The 18737-nt window shown below is 45.7% G+C and overlaps 1 long non-coding RNA gene and 1 other non-coding gene across 2 annotated transcripts; one reads left to right on the top strand and one right to left on the bottom strand.

The window, feature by feature from the left end:
* Positions 1-11160: 11160 nt before the first annotated feature.
* On the top strand, positions 11161-11367 carry LOC118154119 (small nucleolar RNA U3). Its single transcript, XR_004744033.1, has one exon. It is a non-coding gene; the product is annotated as a small nucleolar RNA U3 (small nucleolar RNA).
* LOC118153998 (uncharacterized) lies at positions 11188-11967 on the bottom strand. The gene is made up of 3 exons (XR_004743915.3): positions 11829-11967; positions 11617-11720; positions 11188-11391 (listed from the first exon to the last, which is right to left on the bottom strand). It is a non-coding gene; the product is annotated as an uncharacterized LOC118153998 (long non-coding RNA).
* Between the last annotated feature and the right edge of the window lie 6770 nt (positions 11968-18737).

The following is an 18737-nucleotide window of genomic DNA, read 5'->3' as shown; positions in this document are numbered from 1 at the left end:
TCCTTCAAATGGTTGTTTGAATGAAAAAACAGGGACTCGGCCGGGCGTGGTGGCTCATGCCTGTAATCCTGGCACTTTGTGAGGCCGAGGCATGTGGATCACCTGAGGTCAGGAGTTCCAGACCGGCCTGGCTAACATGGAGATACACGCTCTCTACTAAAAAAAATGCAAAATTAGCCAGGCGTGGTGGCACATGCCTGTAATCCCAGCTACTCAGGAGGCTGAGGCAGGAGAATCACTTGAACGTGGGAAGCAGACAGAGGTTGTGGTGAGCCGAGATGGCACCATTGCACCCCAGCCTGGGCAACAAGAGTGAAACTCCATCTCAAAAAAAAAAAGTATAAAAAAACAAAAGAAGAAAAAGAAAAAACAGGGACTCAGCTGTCTGTCACAGGATGTAGCCTGGATCCTTTCTCTTCTCCTCATTGCAGAAATGACCTTGGACAGATCCCTCTACCTCTCTAAGTTTCTGTTTCCTCACTGGAAAAATGAGCACTAATATTAGCAGCCATATGACGGCTGGGGGTGAGGAGTGATCTTTAGATGGAGTCATTGAATAAGAGGCACCAAGGAAGCTTTTGCAGCCACCTCTCTATCCTTGCCTGTGTGGCCATCAGGAAAGAAAAAAAAAGGCTCCCCTTTTACCCAGTGGAGGAGGATGACAGCTGGCCTGGCTGTAGGAGGCCGCAGACACCAAAGCCAGGTTACCAGAAAAGAGGCCTTGGAAGTTTCTATCATTGAGTCCTTCCCCACATCCTCTAGCTTTTCTCCTTTTTCTTTTCTTTATTTCCTTCCTTCCTTCCTTCCTTCCTTTCTTCTTGCTCTGTTGCCCAGACTGCACTAGAATGCCATGGCATGATCTCAGCTCACTACAACCTCCGTCTTCCAGGTTCAAGCTATTCTCCTGCCTTAGCCTGCCAAGTAACTGGGACTATAGGTGCGCACCACCACACCCGAATAATTTTTGTAATTTTAGTAGAGACAGGGTTTCAGCATGTTGGCCAGACTGGTCTCAATCTCCTGACCTCAAGTGATCCACCCGTCTAGGCCTCCCAAAGTGCTGATAGTACAGATGTGAGTCACTGCACCCAGCTTCTTTTCTCCTTTTTCCATTTTGCTCCAAAATGAAAAGAACTTTGTTGTCTTTTCTTTTTTCCTGAGACGGATTCTCACTCTGTCATCCTGGATTGAGTGCTGTGACACAAACTCAGATCACTGCAACCTCTGCCTCCTGGGTTCAATCAATTCTCCTGCCTCAGCCTCCCTGGCTAAGAACTTCAATGTCTTTTGTGAGCACAATAATATTTACACATTGTAAAAATATTCAAATGAGAAAAAAGAAAAAATTAAAAAGATATTTGCCATTATCCCATGTGGAGAGGTAGCCACTCTAGGAATCTTCCAATCTGCCTTTTCCCTGTAACAATTTATTGCAGGCATGATTCCATGTTGATGAATTCAGGTCAACATCATCATTATATAAGCCATGAATGAAAGACTGCAGACTTGGGAACCAGCACCTAGATGGAAATTCCTTCTCTGCTCACCAGCTGTGTGACCACAACGAATTTCTTAACCTCTCTATACCTGTTTTCACATCTACAAAATAGGAATAATAACATCATCTATCTCACAGGGGTGTCTTGATGACCAAGTGAGTTATCTGGCACACAGCTGACAACCACTTTCTATTAGCTACAGTGATTATGAGCTATTGTGATATGAATGAACCATTATTTTCTCTTAACTAACCCCTCATTCTGGGCACTTTTTACTATTAATACATAACCTGTCTTTCCACCTTTGCCCAAATATCTCCTCATGTTAGATTTCTAGAAGTAAGCTTGTTTGGTCAAAGGATATGCCCTTTTAAAATTTTGTTCCCTGAAATTTTGTACCAATTTACAGTCTTACCAGGAAGGTGGAAGAGCATCCATGTCTCTTCATCCTAACCAACACCAGGCACCATCCATTATTTGTAGCTTGTTTAAGTGAACGGTCAGCATTTCCTGGGCTTTTAAAATTACTTGTTCATGGGCCAAGTGCGATGGTTCACACCTCTCATCCCAGCACTGAGGGAGGCTGAGGTGGGTGGATCACCTGAGGTCAGGAGTTTGAGATCAGCCTGGCCAACATGGGGAAAACGCATCTCTACTAAAAATATTTAAAAATTAGCCAGGCGTGGTGGCGGGCACCTGTGACCCCAGCTACTCAGGAGGCTGAGAGAGGAGAATTGCTTGAACCTGAGAGGCGGAGGTTGCAGTGAGCCGAGATCACACCACTGCACTCCAGCCTAGACAACTAGAAAAAAACACCATCTCAAAAAATAAATAAATAAAAATAAAACAAAATAAAATTACTTGTCCAAATCAGGCTGCCTGTAGCTGCCCTGACTGCCTTGCTAGTTGACCTTCACTTCCATTTGTTCACTCAACAAATATCAACAAAGCACTTAAGTCATGCCAGGCCCAGTGCCGAGGACTGGGGCTACAGCTGGGAATGGCAAAGTACCCACCTCATATGGTGACCACAGTAGATGATCTACTGCATGCTAAGAGTTTAACAATGTCCTGCTTTAGTATTCAATAAGCGACACTGTGCCATGTAGGTTAAATATTTATAATACATATGTTCTCTAAATATATAAGGAGTATTGTAAGCCAGGCATGGAGGCTCACACCTATAATCCTAGCACTTTGGGAGACTGGGGCAGGCGGATCACCTGAGGTCAGGAGTTCAAGACCAGCCTGGCTAACACGGTGAAAACCCATCTCTACTAAAAATACAAAAATTAGCTGGGTGTGATGGCACATGACTGTAATCCCAGCTACCCGGGAGGATGAGGCAGGAGAATCACTGGAACCAGGGAGGCAGAGGCTGCAGTGAGCCTGGGCAACAGAGCAAGACTCCGTCTCAAAAAAAAGGAGTACTATCATAGGTGATGATATCAGATATTAGCATTACCATTTTTAGCTGTAAGACCTTGGAAGTTATTTCTCTCTGTCAGTTTCCTCATCTGTAAATGGGCTAAGGCCACCTACCTCATGTCACTGTTGAGGTGGATGGAGTAGAATCACATCTTTATGGTAATGTGAATAAACCGAAGCCACAGCAAGGCTGGCACAGCCCACACACAGGCCACCATGGCAGCCTCCTCCTCCTGGTGGCAGCACTGAGCCAAGATCTGGGCTTTGAGCCCTTTGTTGACACCCTGCTCTCAACAGCTTTCTCCTGGGCACTACTGGTGACACTGTGCTGACTCACAGCAGCACCCCACCCATCAGGACTTTTGTTTTCATTTCCATAATTGGAAAGTACAGAATCAGGATCTGATAATCCCCAGTAAAGTACCCCCCAACTCAACTTCATCAGGTCTCTCCCTAACAGAGGCATCGCCCAGGCCTCTAGCCAGAATCAGGTTGACATCATCATTATATGAGCTGTGAATGAAAGACTGCAAATGAAACACTCTCCAAACCTTTTATCTCTGGCTTGGCCTCTCTAAATCCCTCCCTTAAACTGGAGGGAGGGGCACCCTGAGCCAAACTTCAGGCTCACTGACCTCCCTGCTGCCTGCACGGCACTGTCCCAGCTGGAGAGCGCCTATGCCAGCATTCTGCAAGCAGCTTTTTCTTCCCCCTTCTCTGGAAGCCCCTCCTAGGGAGGCCTAAGGACTGGGACCTGGTGGTGCTAAGGCCTGCCTTGGTGGCTTTACTTCCTGAGGCCTCCAGGGGATAAGGCTGGTGCACCTCCTTCTGGTGTATTCATATCTTGTATTTGCTTGAAATAGTAAACAGAAGGTTTTCCCGTTCACATTCTATCAAAAGTGTTTGTATTAGTGAGGACTTTTGCAAAGAAACCCAGCTCTAACCAGCTAAATGTAAAGGGAAAGGGGCTAACTGAAGAAGGGCGGAGGCTGACTTCTACAGCTAAAAAGCTTCAGGTATTGCTAGATCCAGTACTCAACCATCTCAGGGTTTTTGTCTTTCTTTGGTGATTTTATTCTCAGGCACGCCCTACCCAGTAATGGCAACAGGGTCACCAGCAGTTGGAGGCCCCTGTGGCACTTCATGCTGTGAACTCAGTAAGAAAGAGGCCTTACCCCACCAGGGTCCTTTGCAATGTCCAATGAACGACTCTGATGTCCCACAGATACACAGGCGTCTCACACATACATGCAGACATCGCTCACACGCAAATGTTCCCCATGTGGATGGCACGAACGTTCATGAATCACACACGATCACACATCACAAACACACCCAGCTGTCTCTCACACAGGTGTGACTCAATATCCACACATGACTGGGTGTGGTGGCTCATGCCTGTAATCCCAGCACTTTGGGATGCTGAGTCAGGCAGATCTCATGAGCTCCTGAGTTCGAGACTAGCCCTGGCAATGTGGTAAAACCCTATCTCTACAAAAAATACAAAAAATCAGCCAGGCGTGGTGGTGCATGCCTGTAGTCTCAGCTACTTATCTGCCCCTGATTCTGTACTTTCCAATTATGGAAATGAAAAACAAGTCCTGGCAGGTGAGGTGCTGCTGTGACTTGGCACAGTGTCACCAGTAGTGACCAAGAGGATGGCAGGGGGAGGATGACTTGAGCCTGGGAAGCAGAGCTTGCATGAGCTGAGATTGCAGCACTTCACTCCAGCCTGGGCAGCAGAGCCAGACCTTGTCTCGAAAAAAAAAAAATTCACACAGATGACTCACACACCTGGCTCTCTCCCACTTAAATGTTATAGTCCTGCAAATGGCCACCCTCAGAGGACTAACTCACGCAGATTTAGTTAACGCGCCACTTTTTTCAGAAACACACCTACCTACTTCTTACCTAACACATTGCTTCATTTTTTTTTTTTTTTTTTTTTTGAGACGGAGTCTTGCTCTGTCACCCAAGCTGGAGTGCAATGGTGCGACCTCAGCTCACAGCAACCTCCACCTCCAGGCCAGGGTTCAAGTGATTCTCCTGCCTCAGCCTCCTGAGTGACTGGGATTACAGGCGCCTACCACCACACCTGGCTAATTTTTACATTTTTTAGTAGAGACAGGATTTTGCCATGTCAGCCAGGCTGGTCTCGAACTTCTGACCTGAGGTGATCTGCCCAGCCCGGGCTCCCAAAGTGCTGGGATTACAGTCATGAGCCACAGAGCTCAGCATCACATTGCTTCTTACCTAGATGTAATTCAGTTACATGTCACTCTAAGTCTGTGTGTAACAGATTGAAGCCCTCTCATTCTCCCAAAATAGTGTAGAGCCTTTGGAAGGATTAAATGCATTCAGGTTTTTTTTAACTGCCTATATCAAAAGCCACAGATTGGGAGAAAATATTCACACTACATATATGTGATAAAGATATAAATAACTCTTTTTTAAACTTATTTTTCAGAGTCAGGATCTCACTCTGTCACCCAGGCTGGAGTGCGGTGGTGTGACCTTCTGGGCTCAAGTGATCCTGCTGCCTCAGCTTCCCGAGTACACTACAGGCATGTGCCCCTGCACTTAGCTTAAAGTTTATCTATTTTTTATTTTTTTAAGTTTATTTTTTAAAACCTGCCTGCCTGAAGGACAGGTCGCCTGCCCTGCTCACAGTCCCCGTGGATGGTCTGTCCTGACTTCCCTCCCACTCCCTCCGTGCAGCTGCCTTCCAGCCCCTCTGCTGCCTCTGCAGATCTGCCTATGCTGCTGTGGTTCCCTTCTCTGCTTGCAGAAGTCCTGTCTCCACTGAGGCCCCACTCTGGGAAGCTTCCGCCTCCCACAGGCTTTCCTGGTGTGTGATTTCACTCCTTTGCTGGCATTTAGAGGTAGAACCTGAGAGGCCTGGGGAAACCAATTCCAACAGTTGGTGTCAGCGGAGAAGAGGCTGGAAGGTAAGGGACTCAGAGCTGGGGACAGGGATGGACAATGCAGTAACTGCCCTCATAGTCCACCATCCAGGAGGAGGCCGAGGAGACAGGTCTGGACCCAGGCTCCAGGGATCAGAACAGTTAGATCAGGGACCTGTTGATTCCACCTTTGAATTCAAGAGGGGGACCCAGATCAAGCATCAGGAGATGGCCACATATAACAGAAAACAAAATAACACTTACTTACAAGCAGGGCCTAGTAGCTCATGCCTATAATCCCAGCACTTTAGAAGGCCAAGGCAGGTGGATCACTTGAGGTCAGGAGTTCGAGACCAACGCAGCCAAATGGCAAAACCCCGTCATTACTGAAAATACAAAAATTCAGACTGGATACGGTGGCTCACGCCTGTAACCCCAACACTTTGGGAGGCTGATGGAGGTGGATCACCTGAGTTCAGGAGTTCAAGACCAGCCTGGCCAACATGGTGAAACCCCCTGTCTACTAAATATACGAAAAACTGGCCAGGGGCAGTGGCCCACACCTGTAATCCCAGTACTTTGGGAGGCCAAGGCAGGCAGATCACGAGGTCAGGAGTTCAAGACTAGTCTGGCCAACATGATGAAACCCCATCTCTACTAAAAATACAAAAAATTAGCCAGACATGGTGGTGTGCACCTGTAATCCCAACTACTTGGGAGGCAGAGGCAGAATAGCATGAACCCAGGAGGAGGAGGAAGTTGCAGTGAGCTGAGATTGTGTCACTGCACTCCAGCCTGGGTACATCACAAGAGTAAAACACTGTCTCCAAAAATAAAAATAAAAAAATTTGTCAGGCATGGTGGCAGGTGCCTGTAATCCCAGCTACTCAGGAGTCTGAGGTGGGAGAATCGCTTGAACCAGGGAGATGGAGGTGGCAGTGAGCCAAGATTGTGCCACCTTAGTCCAGCCTGGGTGACAGAGCGAGACTCCATCTCAAAAAAAAATGAATAAATAAAAATAAAAATACAAAACTTGGTCAGGTATGGTGGCGGGTGCCTGTAATCCCAGCTACTCAGGAGTCTGAGGTGGGAGAATCGCTTGAACCAGGGAGATGGAGGTGACAGTGAGCCAATATCGCACCACTGCACTCCAGAGTGAGACTCTGTCTTAAAAAAAAAAAAAAAAAAGTTATTGCTTTCTCATTTATGGCAATGCCACAAAGTCTCAGGAACTTGGGATCTTACTAGTTTTCCAATCCATCAACCCTCAGGATTAGGCTTCCTCCTTGTGATTCAAAACAGCTGCCTAAGCTCCAGTCAATACATATTTGTATTCCAGGCCAGCAACTGGAGGACAAGGCCAAAGGAGGGCTTATCTTATTTTTATTCATATTTTTTACCATTTATTTATTTATTTTTGAGATGGAATCTCGCTCTGTCACCAGGCTGAAGTGCAGTGGCACAATCTTGGCTCACTGAAACTTCCATCTCCCGGGTTCAAGCAATTCTCCTGCCTCAGCCTCCTGAGTAGCTGGGATTCCAGATGCACGCCACCATGCCCAGCTAATTTTTATAATTTTACTAGAGATGGGGTTTCACCATGTTGCCCAGGATGGTCTCAATCCTTGACCGAAGATCCGCCCACCTCAGCCTCCCAAAGTGCTGGGATTACAGGCATGAGTCACCACGCCAGGCCTATTTTTAGTTTTGAGACAGGGTCTGGCTCTGTCACCCAGGCTAGAGTGCAGTGGCGCGATCCCAGCTCACTGCAACTTCCATCTCCCAGGCTCAAGCCATCCTCCCACCTCAGCCTCCCAAGTAGCTGAGACTACAGGCACACACCACCACACCCAGCTAATTTTCACATTTTTTGGTAGAGACAGAGTTTCACCATGTTGCCCAGGCTGGTCTCAAACTCCTGAGCTCAAGCAGTATACCCACCTCGGCCTCCAAAAGTCCTAGGATTGTAGGCGTGAGGCACTGCACCCTGCTGAAGGGCTTCTTCACTTTAAGGCACCTTCCTGGAAGTTCCAGCACATCTACTTACATCTCGCTTGTTAAATTTTGGTTCAGTGGCCACATCTACCTGCAGGACAGGCTGGGAAATGAATTATTTGGCTGCCCTCAGAGAGTATGGGTAGTGGTTCTTCAACATGAGCATCATAATCAGCTGGAGAGATTACTAAAACATTGAGTGCTGGGCCAAACGCCGCAGTTTCTGACTAAGCAGAGCTGGAGTGGAACCTGAGAGCTTGTATTTCTGTCAAGTTCCCAGGGCTACTGCTGTTGTCCAAGGGTCACGCTTTGAGAACAACTGTCTAGAAGTTCTGTTTTCTTTTTCTTTTTTTGAGACAGGGTCTTGCTCTGTTGTCTAGGCTGGAGTGGAGTGGCACAATCACAGCTCACTGCAGTCTCAACTTCCTGGGCTCAGGCAATCCTCCCACCTCAGCCTCCAGAGTAGCTGGAACCACAGGCATGGCTAATTTTTCTATTTTCTGTAGAGATGAAGGCTTGCTCTGTTGCCCAGGCTGGCCTCAAACTCCTGGGCTCAAAGCAATCCTCCTGCCTCAGCCTCCCAAAGTGCTACATGGATTACAGACATTAGCCACCATGCCCAGCTGTAGGAGCCCTGTTTCAAGGATAGAGGAGAGAGTAGATGTCAGGGAGCTACTAGCCATCTCCATCAAAGACAGGGAGGAGACTCAACCATGTTGCACAAAGGCGCAGACAGCGTGCAACCTTCCTTCCAGCCTTACCACCAGATGCTAATTCCATAGCTCCTATGAAATATATAAAACACACCCACGTAGTGCAGAAAATAGAACTCTGCTGTAAAATAAAATTTGAAAGGATTTTTATGATTTTGATTCTGAAATGATTTGGCTACAAATGATTCACTCAACTTTTTATTATTGACTATGGTTTCATGCAATCCTTTCATCTTGCTTCATGGGAAATTCTGGCAATGTGAGAAAAGTTAAGACCCAAGTTTTCAGGCCGGGTGTGGTGCCTCATGCCTGTAATCCCAGCACTTTGGGAGGCCGAGGCGGGTGGATCATGAGGTCAAGAAATCAAGACCATCCTGGTCAACATGGTGAAACCCCGTCTCTACTAAAGATACAAAAAATTAGCTGCGCACGGTGGCGCGTGCCTGTAATCCCGGCTACTCAGGAGGCTGAGGCAGGAGAATTGCCTGAACCCAGGAGGCGGAGGTTGCAGTGAGCCGAGATCGCGCCATTGCACTCCAGCCTGGGTAACAGGAGCAAAAGTCCTTCTCGAAAAAAGAAAGAAAAAAAAAGACACAAGTTTTCCACTGTCCTACAAATTTTATAAGCATTTGATTTAACAATGAAGAAATCGAGTATAATGTTATAGGCTGGGCATGATGGCTCACGCCTGTAATCCCAACACTTTGGGAGGCTGAGGTGGGCAGATGACAAGGTCAGGAGCTTGATATCATCTTGGATAACAGAGTGTTAGTCCATTTTGTGTTCTAACAGAATTCCACAGACTGGGCAGCTTATAATGAACAGAAATTCATTGGCTCATAGTTCCAGAGGGTGGCAAATCCAAGATTAAGGAGCTGGCATGTAGCAGTTCTGACCTACATCCTCACTCCTCGAGGCAGTGTGGAATATCCAAGGGTAAGGTAGAATCACAGACTCTCTCGGGCAGCCTGTTTGTATACGATGAACATTATCTGCCTCATATTCTAAAATCATGTCAAAAAGCAAAATTTCTGCCAGGCACAGTGGCTTACGCCTGTAATCCCAGCACTTTGGGAGGTCGAGGCAGGTGGATTACTTGAGGCCAGGAGTTCAAGATCAGGCTGGAGAAATCCTGTTTTTACTAAAATACAAAAATTAGCTGAACGTGGAGGTGCACGCCTGTAATCCCAGCAACTTGGGTGGCTGAGGCACGAGAATGGCTTTAACCTGGGAGGCAGAGATTGCAGTGAGCCAAGATTGCGCCACTGCACTCCAGCCTGGGCAACAGAGTGAGACTCTGTCTCTAATTAATTAATTAATTAATTAAAATAATAATGAAATAAAAGAAAGGGTAAGTAGAAGTTAACTTTCAAAAAATGAAATGTGTCTGGCAATCATAGATTGGGGTTGGAAAAAAAGGAGAGGACTGACAACTCACAATAAACAATCCAGCATTAATGTTCTTAGAAGGATATGGAACAGGAAGCACAGCAGCAGCTTCTTCAAAAACTTGGACCGTTGGCCAGGGGCAGTGGCTCACGCCTATAATCCCAGCACTTTGGGAGGCTGAGGCAGGTGGATCACTTGAGGCCAGAAGCTTGAGACCAGCCTGGACAATATGGGGAAACCCCTTCTCTACTAAAAATACAAAAATTAGCTGGGCAGGTCGGGTGCAGTGACTTACGCCTGTAATCCTAACAGTTTGGGAGACTGAGGCTGGCAGATCATGAGGTCAGGAGTTTGAGACCAACCTGACCAACATGGTGAAACTCCGTCTCTACTAAAAATACAAAAATTAGCTGGACATGGTAGTGGGCGTCTGTAATCCAGGCTACTCAGGAGGCTGAGGAAGGAGAATTGCTTGAACCCAGGAGGTGGAGGTTGCAGTGAACCTAGATCGTGCCACTGCACTCCAGCCTGGGCAACAGAGCAAGTCTCTATCTAAAAAAAAAAAAAAAAAAAAAATTAGCCAGGCATAGTGCTGTCTGCCTGTAATCCCAGCTACTTGAAAGGCTGAGGCAGGAGAATCACTTGAATCCGGGAGATGAGGTGCAGTGGGGCGATCAAAGCTCACTACAGCGTTAAACTCAGCCAGCTTTCCTGGATCAAGCAATCATCCTGCTTCAGCCTCCCGAGTAGCTGGGACTACAGGCGGTACCACCATGCCCAGCTCATTTTTTATTTTTTTCCCCTTGGTAGAGGCAGGATTGCGCTATATTGCCTAGGCTAGTCTTGAACTCATAGAAAAAAGGATCCTCCCACCTGGGCCTCAGCATTGACACTCAAAACGCTGGGATTACCAGATTACAGGCGGGGGAACCACAACAGGAGCAAACACGTCCCACTTTAAAAATTCAGGTTGCGATTGGCTGTCATTCAGCACTATGCTAATTAAGCACGCTTGGTTTTCAACTTTTTAAATTGAAACAATTTTAAAATTTTTCATTTTCACTTTAAACGTTAAAATGTGCTGTTAAGTGATTGATGGCATTTGAAAACATGTTACTGGCAATCAATTTGCCTATTGATTTCCTAATGGGATCAGAAGTAGCGAAACTATCTTGCCTTTAGTGAAAAGTGTGCAGCAGATGGAAAGCCAGCAGAGGCTGTGACCAAAAGACCAAGACTATACTTTCAGGGATTATTTCTGTAGTTTATTACTAGGGAAGTTTTTCTGAACGTGTAAGGCAATGGAACTTGCGAGGAAGAGGTGTAATGTTTTCTCCTGAGCGTGAAACTGGCTGTTGGTGTTGCTTCAGTGACACTGCTGACTCTTTTTGATGATCATTCTTCTCTCTTTGGAGAGTAGGATTCTTTCCTCTTTGGAAAGAGGAAATGGGTCTGAAGGGGTTCCTTGTTTGACAGTTCAAATGAAAGAAAATGAGTTAGCTGCTGTGTTAGGTTTTTTCAACCTCTCACTGTATGTATGTGAAATTTCTGGTGTTTTTGTGGTCATAATGCGGTGATTAATCTCTAGATTTTCTATCTTAATCCTGACATACAAGATTCTGTAACATGTCTTAAGTTTTTTAACGTTTTTTTCTCCAACCTCTTTGCTTCCGCTTTTTTTAAACTTACCAGTTTTGAGTGGTAGCATCTGATGGCGGCAGGTGCCTATTTATCTGTTCCTTGCCGTTCCTAGGTTTTCAGCAATGGGATTCAGCTAACCGTGTAGTGGTTCCCTTTAAAGAAAGTAACAAAATTACAATTTAGTGTTCTAATCATTCTTGGATGCTATGCTTATTTCTTTTGTTTCTTTAGTGAAATAAAATCTTAAATCAGCTTTTTACTTTGTTGTTTTTGAGAGGGAGCCTCCCTCGGTCACCCAGGCTGGAGTGCATTGCCACAATCTCAGCTCACTGTGACTTCTGCTTCCTAGGTTCAAGTAATTCTCATGTGTTAGCTTTCCGAGTAAGTGGCATTACAGGTGCCCACCACCACGTCCAGCTAATTTTTTTTTTTTTTTTTTTTTTGGCTTTTTAGTATAGTTAGAGTTTCACCATGTTGGCCAGGCTGGCCTCAAACTCCTGACCTCAGGTGATCCACCTGCCTCAGCCTCCCGAAGTGCTGGGATTACAGACATGATTCCCAGGCTAAATCAGCTTTTTTTGTGGTGGGCTGTTTTGTTTTTGTTTCTTGTTTGTTTTCCATTTCATTTGTTATATTAAGCATTTTTCCTTGTGTTTCTGAGCCTGACTTTTAAATTATTCCAGAGTAGATGTTTTTAATATCTGCTCTAGGCAGCTACCCAGGTTTACACTGGAGTGATGCTTCTATTGTCTCACAATGGAGTAGAACAATCTGTAAAATCTCATGTAATTCTACTATTATGTGATAGATTTCACCTTTGCTGTAAGTAAGCCTCATTTCCTGTTGGAGGTGGCAGTGACTTTGGAAACTACAAGTAAAGCTGTTGTCTTTTTTTTGGCAGTTTCACTTGTCTGTCACTAGCCTAGTCCCAGTCATCAGGTTCTTTCCATTCTCATTTATCCATCTAGGTTCGTGGTGGCTAAGAAACCTCCAGAAACTCCTTTCTTCTCAAGAAATGTCTAGATCACTCTTCCATGGGTGGCCTTTAAACATTTTTTTTGAAGTGTTTTTATTACTATAGTTGTATGAGGTTGTTTTAACTAGTGGAACCAAATAAACATCCTTCCTTCCTTCCTTCCTTCCTTCCTTCCTTCCTTCCTTCCTTCCTTCCTTCCTCCCTCCCTCCCTCCCTCCCTCCCTCCCTCCCTCCCTCCCTCCTTCCTTCCTTCCTCTCTGTCTCTCTCTCTCTCTTTCTTGAGATGGAGTCTTACTGTGTCTCCCAGGCCGGAGTACAGTGATGTGGTCTCAGCTCACCACCTCCCAGGTTCCAGCGATTCTTCTGCCTCAGCCTGAGTAGCTGGAATTACAGGCACCCCTCACCAGCCTGGCTAATTTTTCTATTTTTTAGTGGAGATGGGGTTTCATCATGCTGGCCAGGCTTGTCTTGAACTCCTGACCTTAGGTGATCCGCCCACCTCGGCCTCCCGAAGTGCTGAGATTATAGGCATGAGCCACCATGCCCGGACCCCAATATGTATCGTTTAAGCGTTGCTAATCTGCCTTTACAAAAAGGATGTATGGGCCGGGCATGGTGGCTCTCACCTGTAATCCCAGCATTTTGGTAGGCTGAAGCGGGCAGATCACAAAGTCAGGAGTTCAAGACCAGCCTGGCTAACATAGTGAAACCTCATTTCTACTGAAAATACAAAATTAGCTGGGCATGGTAGCCTACGCCTGTAATCCCAGCTACTCGGGAGGCTGAGGCAGGATGATTGCTTGAACCCAGGAGGCAGAGGTTGCAGTGAGCTGAGATCAAGCCATTGCACTCCAGCCTGGGCAACAAGAGCAAAACTCTGTCTCAAACTACAAAACAACACAAAATGGTGCATTGTCTATCTCTAGACAAACTGATAGAGATCCAAGTTATTCATTTGAATAGGTGCTTAATGCTTTGTAATTTGTGTGTAACCATAATTTATTTATCTGTACCCATACAGATGGATAATAGTTATTATTACTTTGCAGTTTTTACCACTAGAACCAATACTTTGATAAAATACCTTGTGGCGGGGCACCGTGGCTCGCTTCTGTAATCCCAGCACTTTGGGGGGCTGAGGCGGGCGGATTAGCTGAGGTCGGTAGTTTGAGACCAGCTTGACCAACATGGAGAAACCCCGTCTCTACTAAAAATACAAAATTAGCTGGGCATGATGGTGCATGCCTGTAATCCCAGCTACTCAGAAGGCTGAGGCTGGAGAATTGCTTGAACCTGGGAGGCAGAGGTTGCAGTTAGCCGAGATTGTGCCATTGCACTCCAGCCTGGGCAACAAGAGCAAAACTCTGTCTCAAAAAACAAAAACAAAAACAAACAAACAAACAATTTAAAAAAGCATATAACTCAATCAAGACAGTTGCAGTTAGGCAAAAAACAAACAAAAAAAAACCCTTATAATATATCTCTACATAATGAGTTTTGTTTTGCTTTTTTTGAGCTGGAGTCTCCTTTTGTCACCCAGGCTGGCATACAGTGGCAAGATCTTGGCTCACTGCAACCTCCACCTCATGGGTTCAATTGATTCTCCTGCCTTAGCCTCCTGAGTAGCTGGGATTATAGGCACCACACTCGGCTAATTTTTGTATGTTTAGTAGAGATAGGGTCTCACCATGTTGGCCAGGCTGGTCTCGAACTCCTGATCTCAAGTGATCTGCCCTCCCCGGCCTCCCAAAGTGCTGGGATTACAGGCATGAGGCACCTTTCCTGGCCAACATAATGAGTGTTGTTTTTTGCTTTTTGTTGAGATGGAGTCTTGCTCTGCTGTCCAGGCTGAAGTGCTGTGGCATGATCTCAGCTCACTGCAACCTTTGCCTCCCAGGTTCCAGCGAGTCTCCCATCTCACCTTCCGAATAACTGGGACTTCAGGCATACACCACCAGGCCCTGCTAATTTTTGTATTTTTACTAGAGATGAGGTTTTACTATATTGGTTAGGCCGGTCTCCAACTCTTGAGCTCACATGATTGGCTCACTTTGGCCTCTTAAAGTGGTGGGATTACAAGCATGAGCCAAAGCACCCAGCCCATGAGTTTTTTTAACATCCAAAGTGGGATTACTGGGCCTACCTCTTTTTTTTTTTTCTTTTTTTTTTTGAGATAGAGTCTTGCTCTGTTGCCCAGGCTGGAGTGCCATGATAGGACCTCAGCTCATGGCAACCTCTGCCTCACAGGTTCAAACGATTCTCCTGCCTCAATCCCAAGTAGCTGGGATTACAGGTGCTCAGGATTCTCCTGTAATCCCAAGTAGCTGGGATTACAGGTGCCCTCCACTGCACCCAGATAATTTTTGTATTTTTAATAGACACAAGGTTTCGCCATGTTGGCCAGGCTGGCCTGGAACTCCTCACCTCAGGTGATCCACCCGCCTCAGCCTCCCAAAGTGCTGGGATTACAGGCATGAGCCACTGCATCCAGCCTGAAAGTGACTTTGAAACAACCAATTCACTCCCCCATCCCGTTTCTTCTTCATCTGCTTTTTTCTGCCTCTAAAGCCCACCTCCTCTGCTCAGCCCATGGGAGCACCTTTTCTGTTGCATACATGAGCAGCTGCCTGATTCATGAATCACTAATAGATTAGATCTTTAAATTAAATTTGTTGAAATTTTGCTTTTTTTTTTGAAACATAGTCTCACTCTGTCACCCAGGCTGGAGTGCAGTGGTATAATCTCGGCTCATTGCATCCTCTGCCTCCCAGGTTCAAGTAATTCTTGTGCCTCATCCTCCCAAGTAGCTGAGACTACAGGCGTGCACCACCACACCCAGCTAATTTTTGTATTTTTAGTAGAGATGGGGTTTCACCATGTTGAACAGGATGGTCTTGATCTTTTTACCTCCTGATCTGCCTGCCTTGGCCTCCCAAAGTGTTGAGATTACAGACATGAGCCACGGAGGTCAGCCTGCTCTGGGACAAACTTTTAATACATATTGCCATATTGCTTTCTGCAAGCATTGTAACAATTCACACTCACAGCAGCAATTTAGGGAAATATTCATTTCCCATCTCTTCTCCAGCACTCTGAAAGCTTCATTTTTTTTTTTTTTTTTTTTTTTAGATGGAGTCTAACTCTGTTGCCCAGACTGGAGCACAGTGGGGAGATCTCCAGTCACCACAACTTCAGCTTCCTGGGTTCGAGCAATTCTCCTGCCTCAGCCTCCTGAGTAGCTGGGGTTACACACATGCACCACAACACCTGGCTAATTTTTTTGTGTGTTTTTAGTAGAGACAGGGTTTCACTGTGTTGGCCTGGCTAAACTCAAACTCCTGACCTCAATTGTTCTGCCTCCTGGGCCTCCCAAAGTGCTTGGATTACAGGCGTGAGTCACCACATCTGGCCTAATTTTTCATTTACAATTGACTAGAATCTTATCAGTGGACACAGATACTTATTTATTTATTTATTTTTATTTTGGGACTCTAGCTCTGTAGCCCAGTCTGGAGTGCAGTGACGTGATCTTGGCTCACTGCCACCTCCACCTCCCAGTAGCTGCTATTACAGGCGCCTGCCACCATGCCCAGCTAATTTTTGTATTTTTAGTAGAGATGGGATTTCACTGTGTTGGCCATGATGGTCTCGAACTGCTGACCGCAAGGGATCTACCTGTCCCAGCTTCCCAAAGTTCTGGGATTACAGGCATGAGCCATCATGCCCAGCCTACAGATACTTTAAAAAATATTTTGTTTGTGGCTGGGCATGGTGACTCAGGATCACACTTGTAATCCTAGAAATTTGCGAGGCCAAGGTAGGAGGATTGCTTGAGGCCAGGAGTTCAAGACTAGCCTGGGCAACATAGCAAGATCCCATCTCTACCAAAAATTACATTTTAAAAAATTATGACATTTTCACTACATGATGAAAAAAAGTAAAAAGAAAGAAAACTGGCCAGGTATGGTAGTACACATCTGTAGTCCCAACTAGTCAGGATGCTGAGGCAGGAAGATTGCCTGGGCCCAGGAGTTCAAGGCTACAGTGAACTGTGATTGTGACACTGCTCTCCAGGCTAAGATACAGGAAAAACTGAAGTCTTTTTCTTTTTTTTCTGCTGTCATTGTATGAAATAGTCTTTGGGTTTCACCGGGCGCAATGGCTCATGCCTGTAATCCTAGTACTTTCGGAGGCTGAGGTGGCCAGATCACCTGAGGTCGGGAGTTTGAGAGACCAGCCTGACCAACATGGAGTAACCCTGTCTCTACTAAAAATACAAAATTGTCCGGGTGTGGTGGTGCATGCCTATAATCCCAGCTACTCAGGAGGCTGAGGCAGGAGAATCGCTTGACCCCAGGAGGTGGAGGTTGCAGTGAGACGGGATTGCACCTTTGCACTCCAGCCTGGGCAACAAGAGCCAAACTCCATCTCAAAAAAAAAAAGAAAGAAAGAAAGAAAGAAATAGTCTATGGGTTTAAATTATGTCCAATTATAGAGGGTGTTACAAAGTTACGGATTTTCTGCCTGCTGGATCTGTCCATTTCTGATAGAGGGATGCTGAAATTGCCAACTATAGTAGTTTCTCCTTGCAGTACCTCACAAATTTTGCATTTGCCTCACATATTTTGATGTTCTTTTGTTAGGATCATACATGTTAAGGATTGTTATATCTTCTTTGAGCATTGATTCCTTATCATTATGTAATGCCTGGTCTTTATTCCTGATGACTTTCTTTTTTTTTTTTTTTTTTTTCTGTTCTGTTTTGTTTTGTTGTTGTTTGTCTGAGACAGGGTCTCTGTCAGCCAGGCTGGAGTACAGTGTGTGATCTCTGCTCTCTACAACCTCTGCCTTTCAGGCGATTCTCGTGCCTCAGCCCATGGAGTAGCTGGGATTACAGGCAAGCACCAACACACACAACTAATTTTTGTATTTTTAGTAAAGACAGGGCTTCCTCATGTTGGCCAGGCTGGTCTCAAACTCCTGGCCTCAGGTGATCTGCCCACCTTGGCCTCCTAAAGTGCTGGGATTACAAGCGTGAGCCATCGCACCTGGCCTATTCCTTGCTCTGATGTCTGTACTGTCTGAAATTAATATAGACTCCTGCTTTCTTTTGATTAGTGTAGGCATAGTCAATCTTTCTTTATCCACTGACTTTTAATATTTGTATCTTTAAAGTATAGTTTTTGTAAGCAACATAGAGTTGAGTCTCGTTTTTGCTCTACTCTGACAATCTCTTCTTTCATCGGTTCATCTGGACTGTTGATAAGCAAAGAGTTGTCTATATAATTGGATTAATATCTGCCATATGATTTTTTTTGTTTTCTATTTGTTGCCTTTATTTCTATTTTTGTATTTATATCTTCTACTCTTTTTCTGCCTCTTTCAGTGTTTTGTCTTTGGGATTATTCCTTTTTCTGTCACTCAGGCTAGAATGCAGTGGCACTATCATGGTTTATTTGTTTTTTGTTTTTTTTTGTTTTTTGAGACGGAGTTTTGCTCTTGTTACCCAGGCTGGAGTGCAATGGAGCGATCTCGGCTCACCGCATCCTCCACCTCCTGGGTTCAGGCAATTCTCCTGCCTCAGCCTCCCGAGTAGCTGGGAGTACAGGCACGTGCCACCGTGCCCAGCTAATATTTTGTATTTTTAGTAGAGACAGGGTTTCACCATGTTAACCAGGATGGTCTCGATCTCTTGACCTCGTCATCCGCCCGCCTCGGCCTCCCAAAGTGCTGGGATTACAGGCGTGAGCCACCGCGCCCGGCCTATCATGGTTTATTGCAGCCTCAAACTGCAATAAACTCAAGGAATCCTACCATCTTGGCCTCCATAAGTATGCACCATTGTGCCTGGCTAATTTTTTTTTTTTTTTTCTGAGATGGACTCTTGCTCTGTCGCCAGGCTGGAGTGCAGTGGCACGATCTCAACTCACTGCAACTTCTGCCTCCTGGGTTCAAGGGATTCTCCTGCCCCAGCCTCCTGAGTAGCTGAAACTGCAGGTGTCGCCATCATGCTCAACTAATTTTTGTATTTTTAGTAAAGATGGGGTTTCACCATGTTGGCCAGAATGGTCTTGATCTCTTGACCTCGTGATCCACCCTCTTCGGTCTCCCAAAGTGCTGGGATTACAGGCATGAGCCACTGTGCCTGTCCCGCTAATTTTTTTTTAAATTTAATTTTTTGTAGAGACAGGGT

This window comes from Callithrix jacchus, chromosome 5 (genome assembly GCF_049354715.1).
Source record: "Callithrix jacchus isolate 240 chromosome 5, calJac240_pri, whole genome shotgun sequence".
Classification (NCBI taxonomy): Eukaryota; Metazoa; Chordata; class Mammalia; order Primates; family Cebidae; genus Callithrix; species Callithrix jacchus.
This window is presented reverse-complemented; position numbering and strand designations above follow the sequence as displayed.